General features: G+C 41.4%; 1 protein-coding gene and 1 pseudogene across 2 annotated transcripts in view; both read left to right on the forward strand.

Moving 5' to 3' along the window:
- LOC139762742 (uncharacterized) overlaps positions 1-17629 on the forward strand; it is a 531126-nt gene that overhangs the window by 72827 nt on the left and 440670 nt on the right. The gene's annotated exons all lie outside the window — the stretch shown is intronic.
- Positions 9789-12360, forward strand: LOC139759826 (putative pre-mRNA-splicing factor ATP-dependent RNA helicase PRP1 pseudogene; annotated as a pseudogene).

Consider the following 17629-nt stretch of genomic DNA (forward strand, 5'->3'; position numbering starts at 1 on the left):
CAGGGATATATATATATATATATATATATATATATATATACATATATATATATATATATATATATATATATATATATATATATATTTATTTATTTATATATATATATATATATATATATATATATATATATATATATATATATATATATATATATATATATATATATATATATATATATATATATATGTTTAAAGGGGAAGTAAATGTTTATAGTTATGTTGCTGGAGTGATAGTTTTCATACATGGTGTTTTGACAAGAAAATAGTGAAATTGGAGAAAAATGTAGCTTAGACATTGAAGGTTATTGATACAGTGGTTAAATTGATGAGAACTGCTATTGACGTTTGTGTAAATAAATTATACATTTCCTTTTTCCATAGCCAGAGGTTGAACCATTATGTGACATTCATTTTTTCATTCATTTCAAGCTAGAAGTTTCAGTTTTCTAAATTGTTTTTCACATTTTTCATATGTATATATATGTATGTGTGTGTGTGTGTATATGTGCGTATATATGTGTGTGTATGTGTATATGTATATATATATGTATATTATCCCTGGGGATAGGGGTGAAAGAATACTTCCCACGTATTCCTCGCGTGTCGTAGAAAGCGACTAGAGGGGACGGGAGCGGGGGGCCGGAAATCCTCCCCTCCTTGTATTAACTTTCTAAAATGGGAAACAGATATATATATATATATATATATATATATATATATATGTATATATATATATATATATATATATATATATATATATATATATATATATATATATATATTATTCCCTGGGGATAGGGGAGAAAGAATACTTCCCACGTATTCCCTGCGTGTCGTAGAAGGCGACTAAAAGGGGAGGGAGCGGGGGGCTGGAAATCCTCCCCTCTCAATTTTTTTTAATTTTCCAAAAGAAGGAACAGAGAAGGGGGCCAGGTGAGGATATTTCCTCAATGGCCCGGTCCTCAGTTCTTAACGCTACCTCGCTAACGCGGGAAATGACGAATAGTGTGAAAAAAAAAAAAAAATATATATATATATATATATATATATATATATATATATATATATATATATATATATATATATATTTTGTCCCTGGGGATAGGGGAGAAAGAATACTTCCCACGTATTCCCTGCGTGTCGTAGAAGGCGACTAAAAGGGGAGGGAGCGGGAGGCTGGAAATCCTCCCCTCTCATTATTTTTTTGTTTTCCAAAAGAAGGAACAGAGAAGGGGGTCAGCTGAGGATATTCCCTCAAAGGCCCAGTTCTCTGTTCTTAACGCTACCTCGCTAATGCGGGAAATGGCGAATAGTTTGAAAGAAAATAATATATATATATATATATATATATATATATATATATATATATATATATATATATATATATATCCTAAGCCAGTTACTCGGTTTATCGACCAGTCTGTAAAGGAAGGGAAACTGGTAGGATGACTGTGGAGCGACTGCCACGGCCAGGTTTCGAACTTGAGTGGGCTCGACACCAGGCGGACCGTAAAAAAGTCATGGTTAGCAACGCAAACAGCAACAACCCGGAGGTCCACAACTGGCGAGGTGTTTGGGTTCGCTTATGGCTCGCCCGACGACTAGACCTGGGTTGAGTGACAGAGACAACACCGTCGGCCTGACTTCACAACAATTATCTCCTTGACATCGCTTTCACAGCAGGGATGATGGTCACCTCCGCTTCGCACAGTTAACGTTGCAGGAAACGGTGACAATCTCCGAATAACGATTTAGGAGAGAACAGACTAATTGGTGATCACAGAAAACCAGGAACTGTTTTCTCTATGTCGCTCGGGATGCAGTGAACGACGTGGTTAGCCACCTTCCCACACTTGAATGCTTTTCTTGAAAGTGTTCCCGAGGCCTCCCACCCCAGCCACTCCGAGGCACTGGCTTGGACGGCCGGAGCTCCCGACCGACTAGGAAGATAGCCCCATAACTTGCCCACACTGGGACGACCACAGAACTTGCCCACACTGGGACGACCACAGAACTTGCCCACACTGGGACGACCACAGAACTTGCCCACACTCGGTTGCTTTCTTCCTGAATCATTTGACGAGGTCGAGAAGGACCTCCCGTGTCTCACCGTGACCAATAGTTGTGCAAAACTGGCGCAACTTTCGGCGCACTTCCACAGCTCTGGAGAGATAAACTTCGCGACCTCTGCTTGAAAACGGGTGTTGCAAGTCATGCTGGTTTCATTAGCCGTGTAACGTTTTCAAGAAAGATAACAAACTTCAGTAAAAGGTGCTGAATGGACGTGTGTGTGTGTGTGTGTGTGTGTGTGTGTGTGTGTGTGTGTGTGTGTGTTCTCGAGTAAAAGTTCAGACACTTGTTGTCACACATAACACAGTACCACTGGGAGTCTCAGTTGTTCTGTTTTAAGCTTCGACTGTGTTCGATCGCGAGAGCGAGACCGGCTGCAGCTCAGAGCCTCGGCCCACAAGCGATGCTAGTGTGTGTGTGTGTGTGTGTGTGTGTGTGTGTGTGTGTGTGTGGAGAACTCTTAAACTGACTTCCCACTTTGGATCTGAGGAATCTGAAGTAAATTTACATTTGGCCACGGTCCTGCCTGGTACAGTCACTGTTGTCACTGGCTGGTACAGTCACTGTTGTCAGTGCTAGCACTGTGGTAGATGTGAACCCCGGGAGGATCAATTCGTAGATCCGAGTCATTCACAAGGGAGAGGATGGCGGGGGGGGGGGTGACTATGGCGAGGGTAAGGGAGGGGAAGAAGGGTCAGGAGGTTAGTAGAGGCAGAGGTGGTATTCCGCAACATAGCAGACATGTTACCATTCCATCACCCATGGAATGGATTACGATTACCTGGGAAGACTATTTACGATTACGATTACGATTCCACTCACTTAAGGCTGGAATCGATTACGATTACGATTCCAAAGGCTCGTAATTGATTACAATTACAGTTACATTATCGGAGGAAAACAGGACAAATCAAATTTTCCATTGGCTGAAATGTGACTATGAATATTAGACATTAAATGAGGTCAAAGTTAGTGTCTACAAAATAATGCCAAAACCACAAGGCTGTTGCTAGTAGCAATGTAACCTGATGTAGAAAACCCTTTATTTCCCCACTTACAATATCTCGTTGGCCAGCTGTCGGGCCCAACCGAACGTAATCAGTTCTCGTCCCCCTCCAGCTCTCCCGTCCTCTGCTAACAGGGTAACACTTGGATTATAGACTTTTCTTGTATACTTTTCATGTGATCTTTATAGTTGAGTCACACCCACAATCGTAGTATAGGCCTATTCCAGTTTTTATTTTCCCACAAATTTGCTATTTTCAGTGGAGAACATAAACTTGAGTTTCACAGCTGGCAAGTAATCATAATGTAATGGTGATTACGATTACTTTTGCAGTGGATTCGATTACAGTTACTTTGCTTTGGAGACAATGGAATTGATTACGTTTACGGTTCCTCAAAAACATGGAATCGATTCCAATGATTACGATTACTTTATGTCTGCAACGTAGTACTAAACGAGGGAAGTAAATGATAATTACGAAAGCAAAACAAATAATGAATTGTGACAGGTAATAACTATTATACGTAGTTTGCTGTTATCTACGGTTTAGAAATACTTTAGAATATCCACATCAAATTCCTCCTCCACCTGCCTCTCTCTCTCTCTCTCTCTCTCTCTCTCTCTCTCTCTCTCTCTCTCTCTCTCTCTCTCTCTCTCTCTCTCTCTCTTTCTCTCTCTCTATCTATCTATCTATCTATCTTTAATTTGTTTATGGATGGGGTTGTTAGGGAGGTAAATGCAAGAGTTTTGGAAAGAGGGGCAAGTATGAAGTCTGTTGGGGATGAGAGAGCTTGGGAAGTGAGTCAGTTGTTGTTCGCTGATGATACAGCGCTGGTGGCTGATTCATGTGAGAAACTGCAGAAGCTGGTGACTGAGTTTGGTAAAGTGTGTGGAAGAAGAAAGTTAAGAGTAAATGTGAATAAGAGCAAGGTTATTAGGTACAGTAGGGTTGAGGGTCAAGTCAATTGGGAGGTGAGTTTGAATGGAGAAAAACTGGAGGAAGTGAAGTGTTTTAGATATCAGGGAGTGGATCTGGCAGCGGATGGAACCATGGAAGCGGAAGTGGATCATAGGGTGGGGGAGGGGGCGAAAATTCTGGGGGCCTTGAAGAATGTGTGGAAGTCGAGAACATTATCTCGGAAAGCAAAAATGGGTATGTTTGAAGGAATAGTGGTTCCAACAATGTTGTATGGTTGCGAGGCGTGGGCTATGGATAGAGTTGTGCGCAGGAGGATGGATGTGCTGGAAATGAGATGTTTGAGGACAATGTGTGGTGTGAGGTGGTTTGATCGAGTGAGTAACGTAAGGGTAAGAGAGATGTGTGGAAATAAAAAGAGCGTGGTTGAGAGAGCAGAAGAGGGTGTTTTGAAGTGGTTTGGGCACATGGAGAGAATGAGTGAGGAAAGATTGACCAAGAGGATATATGTGTCAGAGGTGGAGGGAACGAGGAGAAGAGGGAGACCAAATTGGAGGTGGAAAGATGGAGTGAAAAAGATTTTGTGTGATCGGGGCCTGAACATGCAGGAGGGTGAAAGGAGGGCAAGGAATAGAGTGAATTGGAGCGATGTGGTATACCGGGGTTGACGTGCTGTCAGTGGATTGAATCAAGGCATGTGAAGCGTCTGGGGAAAACCATGGAAAGCTGTGTAGGTATGTATATTTGCGTGTGTGGACGTATGTATATACATGTGTATGGGGGGGGGGGGGTTGGGCCATTTCTTTCGTCTGTTTCCTTGCGCTACCTCGCAAACGCGGGAGACAGCGACAAAGTATAAAAAAAAAAAAATATATATATATATATATATATATATATATATATATATATATATATATATATATATATATATATATATATATACATACATATATATATATATATATATATATATATATATATATATATATATATATATATATATATATATATATATATATATATATATATTTGAGTGCTCAAATTACAGAGGTATAAGTTTGTTGAGTATTCCTGGTAAATTATATGGGAGGGTATTGATTGAGAGGGTGAAGGCATGTACAGAGCATCAGATTGGGGAAGAGCAGTGTGGTTTCAGAAGTGGTAGAGGATGTGTGGATCAGGTGTTTGCTTTGAAGAATGTATGTGAGAAATACTTAGAAAAGCAAATGGATTTGTATGTAGCATTTATGGATCTGGAGAAGGCATATGATAGAGTTGATAGAGATGCTCTGTGGAAGGTATTAAGAATATATGGTGTGGGAGGCAAGTTGTTAGAAGCAGTGAAAAGTTTTTATCGAGGATGTAAGGCATGTGTACGTGTAGGAAGAGAGGAAAGTGATTGGTTCTCAGTGAATGTAGGTTTGCGGCAGGGGTGTGTGATGTCTCCATGGTTGTTTAATTTGTTTATGGATGGGGTTGTTAGGAGGTGAATGCAAGAATTTTGGAAAGAGGGGCAAGTATGATGTCTGTTGGGGATGAGAGAGCTTGGGAAGTGAGTCAGTTGTTGTTCGCTGATAATACAGCGCTGGTGGCTGATTCATGTGAGAAAATGCAGAAGCTGGTGACTGAGTTTGGTAAAGTGTGTGAAAGAAGAAAGTTAAGAGTAAATGTGAATAAGAGCAAGGTTATTAGGTACAGTAGGGTTGAGGGTCAAGTCAATTGGGAGGTGAGTTTGAATGGAGAAAAACTGGAGGAAGTGAAGTGTTGTAGATATCTGGGAGTGGATCTGGCAGCGGATGGAAACATGGAAGCGGAAGTGGATCATAGGGTGTGGGAGGGGGCGAAAATTCTGGGAGCCTTGAAGAATGTGTGGAAGTCGAGAACATTATCTCGGAAAGCAAAAATGGGTATGTTTGAAGGAATAGTGGTTCCAACAATGTTGTATGGTTGCGAGGCGTGGACTATGGATAGAGTTGTGCGCAGGAGGATGGATGTGCTGGAAATGAAATGTTTGAGGACAATGTGTGGTGTGAGGTGGTTTGATCGAGTAAGTAACGTAAGGGTAAGAGAGATGTGTGGAAATAGAAAGAGCGTGGTTGAGAGAGCAGAAGAGGGTGTTTTGAAATGGTTTGGTCACATGGAGAGAATGAGTAAGGAAAGATTGACCAAGAGGATATATGTGTCGGAGGTGGAGGGAACGAGGAGAAGAGGGAGACCAAATTGGAGGTGGAAAGATGGAGTGAAAAAGATTTTGTGTGATCGGGGCCTGAACATGCAGGAGGGTGAAAGGAGGGCAAGGAATAGAGTGAATTGGAGCGATGTGGTATACCGGGGTTGACGTGCTGTCAGTGGATTGAATCAGGGCATGTGAAGCGTCTGGGGTAAACCATGGAAAGCTGTGTAGGTATGTATATTTGCGTATTTGCGTGTGTGGACGTATGTATATACATGTGTATGGGGGTGGGTTGGGCCATTTCTTTCGTCTGTTTCCTTGCGCTACCTCGCAAACGCGGGAGACAGCGACAGAGAAAAAAAAGAAAAAAAATAAATAAAATATATATATATATATATATATATATATATATATATATATATATATATATTTTTTTTTTTCTTTTTTTTTTTTTGCTTTGTCGCTGTCTCCCGCATTTGCGAGGTAGCGCAAGGAAACAGACGAAAGAAATGGCCCAACCCACCCCCATACACATGTATATACATACGTCCACACACGCAAATATACATACCTACACAGCTTTCCATGGTTTACCCCAGACGCTTCACATGCCCTGTTTCAATCCACTGACAGCACGTCAACCCCGGTATACCACATCGCTCCAATTCACTCTATTCCTTGCCCTCCTTTCACCCTCCTGCATGTTCAGGCCCCGATCACACAAAATCTTTTTCACTCCATCTTTCCACCTCCAATTTGGTCTCCCACTTCTCCTTGTTCCCTCCACCTCAGACACATATATCCTCTTGGTCAATCTTTCCTCACTCATTCTGTCTATGTGCCCAAACCATTTCAAAACACCCTCTTCTGCTCTCTCAACCACGCTCTTTTTATTTCCACACATCTCTCTTACCCTTACGTTACTTACTCGATCAAACCACCTCACACCACACATTGTCCTCAAACATCTCATTTCCAGCACATCCATCCTCCTGCGCACAACTCTATCCATAGCCCACGCCTCGCTACCATACAACATTGTTGGAACCACTGTTCCTTCAAACATACCCATTTTTGCTTTCCGAGATAATGTTCTCGACTTCCATACATTCTTCAAGGCTCCCAGGATTTTCGCCCCCTCCCCCACCCTATGATCCACTTCCGCTTCCATGGTTCCATCCGCTGCCAGATCCACTCCCAGATATCTAAAACACTTTACTTCCTCCAGTTTTTCTCCATTCAAACTTACCTCCCAATTGACTTGATCCTCACCCCTACTGTACCTAATTACCTAGCTCTTATTCACATTTACTCTTAACTTTCTTCTTTCACACACTTTACCAAACTCAGTCACCAGCTTCTGCAGTTTCTCACATGAATCAGCCACCAGCGCTGAATCATCAGCGAACAACAACTGACTCACTTCCCAAGCTCTCTCATCCCAACAGACTTCGTACTTGCCCCTCTTTTCAAAACTCTTGCATTCACCTCCCTAACAACCCCATCCATAAACAAATTAAACAACCATGGAGACATCACACACCCCTGCCGCAAACCTTCATTCACTGAGAACCAATCACTTTCCTCTCTTCCTACACGTACACATGCCTTACATCCTCGATAAAAACTTTTCACTGCTTCTAACAACTTGCCTCCCACACCATATATTCTTAATACCTTCCACAGAGCATCTCTATCAACTCTATCATATGCCTTCTCCAGATCCATAAATGCTACATACAAATCCATTTGCTTTTCTAAGTATTTCTCACATACATTCTTCAAAGCAAACACCTGATCCACACATCCTCTACCACTTCTGAAACCACACTGCTCTTCCCCAATCTGATGCTCTGTACATGACTTCACCCTCTCAATCAATACCCTCCCATATAATTTACCAGGAATACTCAAGAAACTTATACCTCTGTAATTTGAGAACTCACTCTTATCCCCTTTGCCTTTGTTTAATGGCACTATGCACTTTTCGCCCACTCCCTCACCCTATGATTCACTTCCACTTCCATGGTTCCATCCGCTGCCATTCCGCCAATCCTCAGGCACCTCACCATGAGTCATAGATACATTAAATAACCTTACCAACCAGTCAATAATACAGTCACCCCCTTTTTTAATTAATTCCAATGCAATACCATCCAAACCTGCCGCCTTGCCGTCTTTCATCTTCCGCAAAGCTTTTACTACCTCTTCTCTGTTTTCCAAATCATTTTCCCTAACCCTCTCACTTTGCACACCACCTCGACCAAAACACCCTATATCTGCCACTCCATCATCAAACACATTCAGCAAACCTTCAAAATACTCACTCCTTCTCCTTCTCACATCACCACTACTTGTTATCACCTCCCCATTTGCGCCCTTCACTGAAGTTCCCATTTGCTCCCTTTTCTTACGCACTTTATTTACCTCCTTCCAGAACATCTTTTTATTCTCCCTAAAATTTAATGATACTCTCTCACCCCAACTCTCATTTGCCCTCTTTTTCATCTCTTGCACCTTTCTCTTGACCTCCTGTCTCTTTCTTTTATACATCTCCCACTCAATTTCATTTTTTCCCTGCAAAAATCGTCCAAATGCCTCTCTCTTCTCTTTCACTAATAATCTTACTTCTTCGTCCCACCACTCACTACCCTTTCTAATCAACCCACCTCCCACTCTTCTCATGCCACAAGCATCTTTTGCGCAATCCATCACAGCTTCCCTAAATACATCCCATTCCTCCCCCACTCCCCTTACTTCCATTATTCTCACCTTTTTCCATTCTGTACTCAGTCTCTCCTGGTAATTCCTCACACAAGTCTCCTTCCCAAGCTCACTTACTCTCACCATCCTCTTCACCCCACCATTCACTCTTCTTTTCTGAAAACCCATACAAATCTTCACCTTAGCCTCCACAAGATAATGATCAGACATCCCTCCAGTTGCACCTCTCAGCACATTAACATCCAAAAGTCTCTTTCGCGCGCCTGTCAATTAATACGTAATCCAATAACGCTCTCTGGCCATCTCTCCTACTTACATACGTATAGATATGTATATCTCGCTTTTTAAACCAGGTATTCCCAATCGCCAGTACTTTTTCACATATATATATATATATATATATATATATATATATATATATATATATATATATATATATATATATATATATATATATATCATCTATTTATTTATTTATTATGCTTTGTCGCTGTCTCTCGCGTTTGCGAGGTAGCGCAAGGAAACAGACGAAAGAAATGGCCCAACCCACCCCCATACACATGTATATACATACACGTCCACACACGCAAATGTACATACCTATACATCTCAATGTACACATATATATACACACACAGACACATACATATATACCCATGCACACAATTCACACTGTCTGCCTTTATTCATTCCCATCGCCACCTCGCCACACATGGAATACCATCCCCCTCCCCCCTCATGTGTGCGAGGTAGCGCTAGGAAAAGACAACGAAAGGCCCCATTCGTTCACACTCAGTCTCTAGCTGTCATGCAATAATGCCCGAAACCACAGCTCCCTTTCCACATCCAGGCCCCACACAACTTTCCATGGTTTACCCCAGACGCTTCACATGCCACACTCAAGAAAAGATATTTGCCTGACACTGAACGAGAGTATGACCGAGCGAGTGGTTATAACAGCAGCACAAGTGTCACTACCACAACTACAGCAAGGACAGTGTCAAGTCAACCTATGAAAACAGAAACAACAAGTGTGACCACAAATTATCAGAGAGGGGGTATTGCTATGTCCCTTAGTCCCTTTACAAACCTTCCATACACTCCAAGATATTATGAACTATACAGGAAAAGAGTTAGCTTGCCAGTATGGGAGTATCGTAATAAATTCTTTGAGTTGTTGGATCGTCACCAGACCATAGTAGTAATTGGTGAAACAAGTTCTGGTAAGACAACACAGATGCCACAGTGATGCGTGGAATATGCACGTTCCAAAGGCAAGAAAGGAGTGGCATATACACAACTAAGGAGGGTGGCAGCCATGTCAGTTGCAAAGCAAGTTGAAGAGGAAATGGATGTTGCACATGGACAGGAGGTGGGATATTCAGTTCGATTTGAAGATTGTTCATCTTCTAAGACTGTTCTCAAATACATGACTGATGGTATGTTGCTGCGAGAAGCCATGAATGACCCCATGCTTGACAGTTATCAGGTGATTTTACTTAATGAAGCCCATGAGCGCACACTTGCTACAGACATCCTGATGGGTGTCTTAAAAGAGGTTTTGAAACAGAGGAATGATCTCAAACTTGTTATGTCAGCCACCCTTGATGCTGGAAAGTTCCAACACTACTTTGATAAAGCCCCACTGCTGAATGTTCCTGGTCGCACTCATCCTGTTGAAATCTTTTACACACCAGAGCCAGAGAGAGATTATTTAGAAGCAGCTATTAGGACTGTCATACAGATCCACATATGTGAAGAAATACCTGGGGATATGTTGCTATTCCTTACTGGTCAGGAAGAGAGAGAGGAAGCATGTAAACGGATCAAGCGAGAAGTGGATGCACTTGGTCAGATGTTGGAGATCTAAAAGGTATTCCTCTCTACTTCACACTTCCTCCAAACCTTCAGCAACACATCTTTGAGCCACCACCACCAAATAAACAGAATAGGGCAATAGGTCGCAAAGTGGTGGTTTCAACTAATATTGCAGAAACTTCATTGACAATTGATGATGTTGTGTTTGTAATTGATCCAGGATTTGCCAAACAGAAAGTATACAATACTCGCATCCGAGTAGAATCATTGCTAGTGTTTCTTATTAGTAAGGCCTCAGCACAGCAACGTGCTGGGCGTGCTGGTAGGACCAGGCCTGGCAAATGTTTCCGTTTATGTACAGAAAAAGCCTTCAAAAATGAAATGCAGGACAATACATATTCAGAGATTTTCAGCTCTAATCTTGGATCAGTGGTACTACAACTGAAGAAGATGCTGGGTATTGATGACTTAGTTCACTTTGATTTCATGGATCCACCAGCTCCTGAAACACTTATGAGGGCGCTAGAACTTCTTGACTATCTTGCAGCTCTTGATGATGATGGTAATTTGACAGAACTTGGTGGGATTATGGCTGAGTTTCCACTAGATCCCCAGCTGGCAAAGATGGTAATTGCCTCCTGTGATTTTAACTGCTCCAATGAGATCCTGTCCATCATTGCTATGCTCTCAGTACCCCAGTGCTTTGTGCGCCCTAATGAGGCTAAGAAGGCTGCAGACGAGGCAAAGATGAGATTCGCACACATAGATGGGGGCCACCTCACGCTGCTGAACGTCTATCATGCCTTCAAACAGAATGTGGAGGATGTCCAGTGGTGCTACGATAACTTTGTCAACTACCGTTCCCTCAAGTCGGCAGACAATGTTCGTCAGCAGTTATCCCGTATTATGGACCGTTTCAGTCTAAAGTGAACATCTACTGACTTCAATTCCCGTGACTACTATATTGATATTCGCAAGGCATTGGTGTCAGGCTTCTTCATGCAGATTGCTCACCTAGAGCGTACTGGGCACTATATGACCATCAAGGATAATCAGTTGGTTCAGTTACATCCATCAACTTGTCTAGATCACAAGCCTGAATGGGTTCTTTATAATGAATTTGTCCTAACCACCAAGAACTACATTCGAACTGTTACAGATATTAAACCTGACTGGCTGATCAGAGTTGCCACCAACTACTATGTTATGCAAAATTTCCCCCAGTGTGAGGCCCGACGACAATTAGAGAACATCTTGGCACGTTTGGAATCTAGACAGTTCAGAGAAGGATTCTAAATAGTTGTCAAATTGCAAAGGAAAAATCAGGTTCTTTTATTTTCATCTGTGTGTTTGATGTTGCTGTTAAGTAACAAATAAATGTTGAAAACCCATCCAGTGAGCCATTACTATTTGGAAGAAATGCAGATATAATTTGAGAATTATAATTTTGTAGATGGGCGATAACTAACTTGACAATAGAATTTCCGTGGGTCGTATATAACCTTAAGATTTTTCATGTTTTGAACATCACTTGATATTTGCAGTCACAACATGTTGTCTAAAGCATGTTCACAGTGCACCAGTTTTGTGATCACTTACATACGAGAAACTTATTTAACAAAAGTGTGAGATTTGGAATAATGGTCAAGTTTTGATTCATTAGCAATATACAGCAAAAAAGGTACAACCTTTATTGAATTATAAAGAACAAAACTTTACCACAAATTGCGTATATATATATATATATATATATATATATATATATATATATATATATATATATATATATATATATATATATATATGCATATATATATCCCTGGGGATAGGGGAGAAAGAATATTTCCCACGCATTCCACACGTGTCGTAGAAGGCGACTAAAGGGGACGGGAGCTGGGGGCTGGAAACCCTCCCCTCCTTGTATTTTAACTTTCTAAAAGGGGAAACAGAAGAAGGAGTACGCGGGGAGTGCTCATCCTCCTCGAAGATTGGGGTGTCTAAATGTGTGTGGATATAACCAAGATGAGAAAAAAGGAGAGATAGGTAATATGTTTGAGGAAAGGAACCTGGATGTTTTGGCTCTGAGTGAAACGAAGCTCAAGGGTAAAGGGGAAGAGTGGTTTGGGAATGTCTTGGGAGTAAAGTCAGGGGTTAGTGAGAGGACAAGAGCAAGGGAAGGAGTAGCACTTCTCCTGAAACAGGAGTGGTGGGAGTATGTAATAAAGTGTAAGAAAGTAAACCCTAGACTGATATGGGTAAAACTGAAAGTGGATGGAAAGAGATGAGTGATTATTGGTGCATGTGCACCTGAGCAAGAGAAGAAAGATCATGAGAGGCTAGTGTTTTAGGAACAGCTGAGTGAGTGTGTTAGTAGTTTTGATGCACGAGGCCGGGTTATAGTAATGGGTGATTTGAATACAAAGGTGAGTAATGTGGCAGTTGAGGGAATGATTGGTGTACATGGGGTGTTCAGTGTTATAAATGGAAATGGTGAAGAGCTTGTAGATTTATGTGCTGAAAAAGAGAGATATACATAAGTATATGTATGTAAGTAGGAGAGATGGCCAGAGAGCGTTATTGGATTACGTGTTAATTGATAGACGTGCGAAAGAGAGACTTTTGGATGTTAATGTGCTAAGAGGTGCAACTGGAGGGATGTCTGATCATTGTGTTGTGGAGGCGAAGGTGAAGATTTGTAGAGGTTTTCAGAAAAGAAGAGAGAATGTTGGGGTGAAGAGAGTGGTGAGAGTAAGTGAGCTTGGGAAGGAGACTGGTATGAGGAAGTCCCAGGAGGGACTGAGTACAGAATGGAAAAGGGTGAGAACAAAGGACTTAAGGGGAGTGGGGGAGGAATGGATGTATTTAGGGAAGCAGTGATGGCTTGCGCAAATGATGCTTATGGCATGAGAAGTGTGGGAGATGGGCAGAATAGAAAGGGTAGTGAGTGGTGGGATGAAGAAGTAAGATTATTTGTGAAAGAGAAGAGAGAGGCATTTGGACGATTTTTGCAGGGAAATAGTGCAAATGACTGGGAGATATATAAAAGAAAGAGACAGGAGGTCAAGAGAAAGGTGCAAGACGTGAAAAAGAGGGCAAATGAGAGTTGAGGTGAGAGAGTATCATTAAATTTTAGTGAGAATGAAAAAGATGTTTTGGAAGGAGGAAAGTAAAGTGCGTAAGACAAGGGAACAAATGGGAACCTCAGTGAAGGGGGCTAATTGGGAGGTGATAACAAGTAGTGGTGATGTGAGAAGATTGAGTGAGTATTTCAAAGGTTTGTTGAATGTGTTTGATGATAGAGTGGCAGATATAGGGTGTTTTGATCGAAGTGGTGTGCAAATTGAGAGGGTTAGGGAGAATGATTTGGTAAACAGAGAAGAGGTAGTAAAAGCTTTGCGGAAAATGAAATGAGGCAAGGCAACGGGTTTGGATGGTATTGCAGTGGAATTTATGATAAAAAGGGGTAACTGTATTGTTCACTGGTTGGTAAGGTTATTTATGTATGTATGATTCATGGTGAGGTGTCTGAGGATTGGAGGAATGCTTGCATAGTGCCATTGTACAAAGGCAAAGGGGATAAATGTGAGTTTGTTGAGTATTCCTGGGAAATTTTATGGAAGGGTATTGATTGAGAGGGTGAAGGCCTGTACAGAGCATCAGATTGGGGAAGAGCAGTGTGGTTTCAGAAGTGGTAGAGGATGTGTGGATCAGGTGTTTGCTTTGAAGAATGTATGTGAGAAATACTTAGAAAAGCAAATGAATCTGTATGTAGCATTTATGGATTTGTAGAAGGCATATGATAGAGGTGATAGAGATTCTCTGTTGACGGTATATAGAATATATGGTGTGGGAGGCAAGTTGTTAGAAGCAGTGAAAAGTTTTTATCGAGGATGTAAGGCTTGTGTACGAGTAGGAAAGTGATTGGTTCTCAGTGAATGTAGGGTTGCGGCAGGGGTGTGTGATGTCTCGATGGTTGTTTAATTTGTTTATGGATGGGGTTGTTAGGGAGGTGAATGCAAGAGTTTTGGAAAGAGGAGCAAGTATGCAGTCTGTTGTGGATGAGAGAGCTTGGGAAGTGAGTCAGTTGTTCGCTGATGATACAGCGCTGGTGGCTGATTCGTGTGAGAAACTGCAGAAGCTGGTGACTGAGTTTGGTAAAGTGTGCGAAAGAAGAAAGCTGATAGTAAATGTGAATAAGAGCAAGGGCATTAGGTACAGTAGGGTTGAAGGACAAGTCAACTGGGAAGTAAGTTTGAATGGAGAAAAACTGGAGGAAGTGAAGTGTTTTAGATATCTGGTAGTGGATTTGGCAGCGGATGGAACCATGGAAGCGGAAGTGAATCATAGGGGACGAAAGTTCTGGGAGCGTTGAAGAATGTGTGAAAGTAGAGAACATTATTTCGGAAAGCAAAAATGGGTATGTTTGAAGGAATAGTGGTTCCAACAATGTTATATGGTTGCGAGGAGTGGGCTATAGATAGAGTTGTGCGGAGGAGGATGGATGTTCTGGAAATGAGATGTTTGAGGACAATACTTGGTGTGAGGTGGTTTGGTCTAGTGAGTAATAATAGGGTAAGAGAGATGTGTGGTAATAAAAAGAGTGTGGTTGAGAGAGCAGAAGAGGGTGTTTTGAAATGGTTTGGTCACAATGAGAGAATGAGTGAGGAAAGATTGACCAAGAAGATATATGTGTCAGAGGTGGAGGGAACGAGGAGAAGTGGGAGACCAAATTGGAGATGGAAAGATGGTGTGAAAAAGGTTTTGAGTGATCGGGGCCTGAATATGCAGGAGGGTGAAAGGCGTGCAAGGAATAGAGTGAATTGGAACGATATGGTATACCGGGGTCGACGTGCTGTCAGTAGATTGAACCAGGGCGTGTGAAGCGTCTGTAGTAAACCATGGAAAGTTCTGTTGGGCCTGGATATGGAAAGGGAGGTGTCGTTTCGGTGCATTATACATGACAGCTAGAGACTGAGTGTGAACGAATGTTGCCTTTGGTGTCTTTTCCTAGCGCTACCTCGCGCACATGCGGGGGGAGAGGGGCTGTTATTTCATGTGTGGCGGGATGGCGATGGGATTGAATAAAGGCAGACAGTATGAATTATGTACATATGTATATATGTATATGTCTGTGTGTGTGTGTATATATATTTTCTTTCTTTCTTTCAAACTATTTGCCATTTCCCGCGTTAGCGAGGTAGCGTTAAGAACAGAGGACTGGGCCTTTGAGGGAATATCCTCACCTGGCCCCCTTCTCTGTTCCTTCTTTTGGAAAATTACAAAAAAAAACGAGAGGGGAGGATTTCCAGCCCCACGCTCCCTCCCCTTTTAATCGCCTTCTACGACACGCAGGGAATACGTGGGAAGTATTCTTTCTCCCCTATCCCCAGGGATAAAATACTTCCCACGTATTCCTTGCGTGTCGTAGAAGGCGACTAAAAGGGGAGGGAGCGGGTGGCTGGAAATCCTCCCCTCTCTTGTTTTTTTTTTTAATTTTCCAAAAGAAGGGACAGAGAAGGGGGTCAGGTGAGGATATTCCCTCTAAGGCCCAATTCTCTGTTCTTAACGCTACCTCGCTAACGCGGGAAATGGCAAATAGTATGAAATATATATATATATATATATATATATATCATCCCTGGGGATAGGGGAGAAAGAATACTTCCCACGTATTCCCTGCGTGTCGTAGAAGGCGACTAAAAGGGAAGGGAGCGGGGGGCTGGAAATCCTCCCCTCTCGTTTTTTTTTTTTTTTTTTTTTTTTTTTTTTTTTTTTTCCAAAAGAAGGAACAGAGAAGGGGGCCAGGTGAGGATATTCCCTCAAAGGCCCAGTCCTCTGTTCTTAGCGCTACCTCGCTAATGCGGGAAATGGCGAATAGTATGAAAAAAAAAAAAAAAAAAAAAATATATATATATATATATATATATATATATATATATATATATATATGGCAAGTGACAATGAACAAGTATAAGACATATATATACAGAATTTCTTGTTGAAATTGATAGTAATATGGGGGCTAGTTAGAGAAACATTTGATTGTTACATTATTTACGCATGCAAATTTCATATAAACATGACGGTAAATGTGTATCTGAAACAGGACACATTCGCCTACCCTGATAGTAATATAAAAGGTCAAAGATACATAACATTTGGGATTGGTATGTATGTACACACGGTTAAAAACTATCTTAGCACTTTCCTATGAAACAGTATGACACCAAGGACGAAGCATTTTGAGAAGTTCCCATTGTTGTGGCATTACATTGATAGCTCTGATTTCATGTTATACATCGATTGATAGCGACATTTCCTGTCTTTTACCATAATGAATGCTATACTAATTTCATGTTTCGATGAAAATAACTATGAGATGTTGCTGCCATGATTTTTAGATTTCTTTCACATTTTCATATTTACCGGGACTACCGAGACAACACGGGTCCTCGTTTTCTTTATTCTTTGTTTTAAGGTCTTTTGAAGGATCTTAGGAGGTCAGAGGTCAGATAACCTTATATCTATCAATCAGTCAATCTATCTATGTATGTATATATCTATCTATCTATCTCTATCGTCTATCTGTCTTTCTATCTAACCATTTGTCTGTCTATCTATCTAACTATTTTTTTAGGCCAATATTACCAGTATTAATATGGTCACTACCGTCTTCGGTGTTGCGAGCAAATATGTTACATAAAGTTATTATGTCTCCCTCTATAGGAAGGCAAACATTTCTGTTACAACCATTGTTGGCGAATCTCACACAGTAACGGTTCCATTCTCTTGATTGGTCTTGATGAGTTTTACCGCAAATATATCGGTGTGTGTACGTAGAGGGAGACATGTTGCGTTCGCTCGCTCTGTTGGCCTTTCTAGTTCAAACTTTGTTCTCATTTCCAGTAGTCTTAGTGAACCT

This window comes from Panulirus ornatus, chromosome 3, assembly GCF_036320965.1.
Source record: "Panulirus ornatus isolate Po-2019 chromosome 3, ASM3632096v1, whole genome shotgun sequence".
Classification (NCBI taxonomy): domain Eukaryota; kingdom Metazoa; phylum Arthropoda; class Malacostraca; order Decapoda; family Palinuridae; genus Panulirus; species Panulirus ornatus.